This window comes from Rhinopithecus roxellana, chromosome 13, assembly GCF_007565055.1.
Source record: "Rhinopithecus roxellana isolate Shanxi Qingling chromosome 13, ASM756505v1, whole genome shotgun sequence".
Lineage (NCBI taxonomy): Eukaryota > Metazoa > Chordata > Mammalia > Primates > Cercopithecidae > Rhinopithecus > Rhinopithecus roxellana.
This window is the reverse complement of record NC_044561.1, coordinates 121,426,564-121,431,846: the sequence shown is the minus strand read 5'-3', so window position 1 is coordinate 121,431,846 and position 5,283 is coordinate 121,426,564. Positions and strand designations below refer to the sequence as shown.

The 5,283-nt window shown below is 51.1% G+C and overlaps 1 long non-coding RNA gene across 1 annotated transcript; it reads right to left on the bottom strand.

Moving 5' to 3' along the window:
• Positions 1–3,521: 3,521 nt before the first annotated feature.
• Positions 3,522–4,714, bottom strand: LOC104662483. Its single transcript, XR_747997.1, has 2 exons — positions 4,589–4,714; positions 3,522–3,818 (listed from the first exon to the last, which is right to left on the bottom strand). It is a non-coding gene; the product is annotated as an uncharacterized LOC104662483 (long non-coding RNA).
• Between the last annotated feature and the right edge of the window lie 569 nt (positions 4,715–5,283).

The window sequence follows — 5,283 nt, the reverse complement described above, 5'->3', positions numbered from 1 at the left end:
AGTTCCCCTTATTGTTGCTCTCTTTTTCTTGCTAGTGCCTGTCTCCAACTTGATGTCTTCTGGACTCAAAACCTTATATGTCTGTCTCGTGTTGTTGAGTACAACTTTCTGCATGTGGTGAAAATGTTCTGTGTCTGCACTGTCCAGTATGGCAGCCAATAGCCACATGTGACTATGGAGCACTCAAAATGTGGCTAGCGTGACGGAGGAACTGAATTTTTTAAGCTGTTTAGTTTTAATTGATATAAACTGAAATAACCCCAGGTGCCCAGTGGCTACCATGGAGGACAGCACAGATCTTGATCTTCAATGTCATTTCGAGCTGTGGCCTTCAAATCTCATCCTGCAGTCTGCCTACATCTGGCCCATCCAGACTCCCAGCTCTCATCCCACCATCAACCTGAGGGTCACAACCTCCTGCTAGGCAGGCACCTTATTCACCTTTGGCTCAGGGGCCCACAGGGATTGGACCAGGTCTCAATTTGATTAGAGCACCTGAGGCCCTTTCAGACTAGTCTTAGGTCAAAGGTTTCCCAAGAATACAGGACAAATATGAATCTCCTCCTACAGCCTAGGCACACACCCCCCATGACAGCAGACCTCCAAAAGCTCTAAAAGTCACTGAGACAAAAGGAGGGAACTGTCATCTATTGGGCAGCACTCTTTTTTTTTTTTTTGAGATGGAGTCTCTCTCTGTCACCAGACTGGAGTGCAGTGGCATAATTTCGGCTCACTGCAAGCTCTATCGGGCAGCGCTCTTGATCACAAAGGACAGAACACCCACTCAAACTCAAATGAGCCAAAACATGAATATCTTCACTCCAGAAACTTAATGACCCAACAGTATTTGACTACAGGCACAGCTGGATCTTGGAAAATGACGTCATCAGGAACGGGTCTCTTCCATTTCTCAGGCTGGCATCCTCCTGGGTGGGCTTCCTTCTGGGTCACACAGTTCTCATGAGGTGGCAAAGATGCCCCAGCAGATCCTGATCATCCCATCAGCCCAGCAAGGACAGTAGAAAAGAGAAGCCTCTTCCTCAGTTCCCCAGCAGAAGTCCAGGGACTGACTCAGATCAGACAAGCTGGACTCACGAACCCACCTCATGATGCCATCACTGAGTATGTTTGATTGGCGGAGTCTGGGTCATTTGCCAGTCTTGGAGCTGGGAAGCTGGGGGATTAAGAGTTGGAGAAGGGGGCCAGGCACAGTGGCTCATGCCTATAATCCCAGCACTTTGGGAGGCCAAGGTGGGCAAATTGCTTGAGCCCAGGAGTTTGAGACCAGCCTGGGTAACATGGTGAAACCCAAATTAGCCAGGCATGGTGGTGCACACTTGAAATCCCAGTTACTAGAGAGGCTGGGGTGGGAGGATCGCTTGGCCCTGGGAGGTGGAGGTTACAGTGAGCCCTGATCAAGCTACTGCACTCCAGCCTGGGTGACAGAGTGAGACCTTGTCTCAAAAAAAAAACAAACAGAGTGGAGGAAGGTTGTTTCTCACAAAGGGAAGCCCACTAAGAACTAGCAAAACAGAGAGAAACTGTCCAGGTAGGTGAAACCCAGAGATGCCCCTTCAGGGTGTTCAGAAGACCCCAGCCCCATGTGATGCATGCTGCTGTCTCCTGCCTACAGTGTCACGAGAACTGGGTCTGGTCAAGTGGAGCCCCGAAGGAGCTGACATGTCCCCACCACAGGTGAACACAGCCCCATGCACCACGTCCATGTCCCAGGAGAACCTGCAAATGGATGGTCTGTGCCAGGGTCGAAAGTCTTGTTTGATTAAAAACTGCTGTCCACTCCTCTATGCATTCTAGATTGATCAATATCATATTCCCAGTACCCCCAGCCTTCCCACCAAAATAGATTTAACCTAGAAAGAGAAGTGAGTTGCAGAAAATTAATCATTTTTTTATCCTCAAAGGACACCAGCGTGATGAATTTAAGCTTTGATTGGGGAACTTAGAGTCACAGAAATGGCCAAGTGGAGCCTGGAAACGTGAGTTCAGGTGGCCTGTTGTCCACAGTGGCATCGAGAGGGTCCAGGAGATTGTATCATTTCTTCTCCCTTGCCTCAGTTCCCTTATCTGTAGAATGGGGATGATGTGGTAACAGCAGTGCCTACCACACAGGGTTGTTGCAAGAATTAAGTGAGTGTGTATGCTCGGCACATAGGAAGAATTAGCTACTATTTATGGAAACTGAATGGCAATTAAACAACATTAATAACATGCATGCACAAACACATCTGCACACACACACCCACACACTGCAGACTTCCGCCAGGCGGGCCATCACCATGCTCTTCCTTAGCCCCCTCCCTGACTTCTACCCAGGAGTGGGCCAGCAACTTAACATGGTCACTTCTCTTTGTACAATTCTCTGAGTTGGCCAAGCACCTTGATATATGTCACCTTGGTCTTTGAGCCCCAGCAGTCGTGAGTGATGGATATTGGAGTATTGGTTCATGCCACAAAGGAAAAAACCTTGACCCAGAGAGGAGGCATCTCTCCCAAAGTCAGGTGCCTGGGAATAGCTGTATCAGGACTTGAGCCCAGGACTCGGATGCCAGGCTCACCCTCGGAGTCATCAGCATCATGTGCAGCCAGCACCTCTGGGCTGGGTACCACTATAGGTGCTGGGGACACAGGTTCATAAGTCAGGTCGGTCCCTGATTTTCCTTGAGCTCACAACAGGTAAGGAGGGGGAGAGATGCTCCCCAAGTCAACACATGCTCAAGTTCATTTCAGATGGTGGTGAGTGATCCTGAGAAGAGGAAACAGGGTGACATGCTAGAAAGTGCCTTGGTGGAGGGGACTCCTGGGGACCGGGTGGTCAGGGAGGTGCTCACCCAGGAGGTGACACCTGGAAAAGCCCTGAAAGGTGAGAAGGGGCAGCCATGCACCGGGCTGGGGACAGCATCCAGCAGGAGCACGGTCGGTCACACAGGGTCGCTGGGTCGGGAATGAACCTGGTTGTTTGTGGCACAGAAGGAAGGTCAGCGAGTCCAGGAGAAGGGGGAGGAGGAGTGGACAGGCCCCTGGCGCCTGCACGTCTGGAAGCATCGCCAAGTTTCCAAGCATCTTTCCAGGGCAGAGAAGCCTCCACTCTGGGCAGGAGGGCTTGCTTCACCAGCAGGAGGGGTGGGGGAGCAGGAGGGAGCCCTCATGTCCAGGAGCTGCAAGTCCAGGGCTGGAAAACCAGGCGGGCCTCTGCAGAGGCTGCTCCTTCCCCATCCGGTCTCTGCAATCTGGTTGGGGCATCTCAGACTGAGGAGTAGGAAGTGTGACTGTCACAGGCCAGTGTCTGCTGACGAATCTCCCAGCCCACGAGGTGGCCTGCAGTGGGCTTCCCAGTGCAAGTGGAGGCGGCTTTGGCAAGGGGGTTCCCTCCCCTTTCAATTTCCTCCTGGTTCTGCTCATGAGAAACTGAGCTGGTTGGCTGGGCTTCCTTTACTCTATTTGGTTTTCTTACTCTCTGAATAAAAGATGAAAAGTCAAAACATATGCATAATGCAGAATTATAACACTTGGATTTGTTTAACTTTATCCCTGCAATTTCTTGAGTATTCTTGCACTTAAAGCACCCATTGTATAGGATAAGACATGCTTTGGAGAAAGTGATGTGACTCCCGCTTCCAGGAGTGGAAGGCTTTTTTAACTCAGCTGTTCACAGTGTGAGTCTGCGTATGCGTGTACAGGTGTGTGTCATGTCTATGTATGAGTACTGACCATGTCTTTTATTTTCAGTATTCTGATGCTCTGACATTTCCAGGCCTTGCCGACCCTGGACAGCATGCTCTTCCCATGCTTGCCAATTCCTAAGAGACAGGAAACAACTCACCTGGAGCATGTCTTGCAAATGAAAAAAAAATCAAGAGCCCACACCCCAACCACCTCTTTCATTGGGCTCTCCCTCTCCAGGGCCAGGTACCAGACAACTAGGACAGCCCCTGTGTCCCAGAGCCTGCTGGAATGACTCAACTAACCACCCTAAGCCTGGTGACTCTGCCCGCCCATTCAGTCCTCAGTAAAGTCTCTTGCTCATGTCTCACTTCCTCCCTCTTCCTCTTGAAAGAAAGTGTGCCCCATGTGGCCCTGCATAGCACAGTTTCCCGGGTTCCCAGAGTTCCCCATGTGGCCCTGCAGAGCACGGTTCCCTGGGTTCCCCGGTTCCCCGTGTGGCCCTGCATAGCACAGTTCCCCAGGTTCCCAGGTTCCCCATGTGGCCCTGCAGAGCACAGTTCCCCAGGTTCCCAGGTTCCCTATGTGGCCCTGCATAGCACAGTTCCCCGGGTTCCCAGGGTTCCCCATGTGGCCCTGCAGAGCACGGTTCCCTGGGTTCCCCGGTTCCCCGTGTGGCCCTGCATAGCACAGTTCCCTGGGTTTCCAGGTTCCCCTGTGGCCCTGCAGAGCACAGTTCCCCAGGTTCCCAGGTTCCCCATGTGGCCCTGCAGAGCACAGTTCTCTGGGTTCCCAGGTTCCCCCGTGGCCCTGCAGAGCATGCCGTGTCTCCTGCTTCTTGGGACCTAGAGTGTAATGAATGTCTTCCCACATGACAGTCCTTTCTGTGTCTGGGGATCTTACCTACCTGATTAAAACAAATCCCTGATGAATAGAGTGAGTCTCTGTGTCCCATTCTGCAGGCATGCACACAACAAATACACACGTATTCACAGCGTCCCTTATGTGTGCTCAGACATGTGAACTTTGCATCACAAAACCACCGAGTGATGTCAGAGGCGCCATGAATCATAATGACAGCTCCTGGCCTGGTATCCAAGAGACCTCAACACACTGCTAAGTCACTGTCCCCCGCTATGAGAACCGGTCACTCTCTTTGAGCCTCCAGTTGAAGGGGACTAAATTAATCTAGGATGACCCATATTGTGCCGCAGCTAATGACCCAGTTCACCTCTGGTTAATTTTCTGCTTCTGGGTGTCCTGGGAACGGGTGGTGTTTACTCCAGTTGGGACAATCCTTTATTAATGAGCCGGAGTGTTGGCTGCTCTGGGCAGAGTGTTTTAACAGAAATCAGCCCATGGGCCAGGGCCTGCTGAAGTTGCAGAATATGAATAAGGCCCTTTTCTTTACCCTCTCTCCTCTGTCTTGATTTGCATGACTAAGCTTTTATGCCTTTAAAAAAAAAATGTGTTTGTTTGTTTCTTGACTGTCGCTCCATCTCCTATGGAGGAAACAAATTACTTACTCACCAGGCAGGGACCTCAATTTGGCAGAAGTCCAGGTCTTTTCCTCCAGCAAAGGGGAGTGAGACAGCTACACTC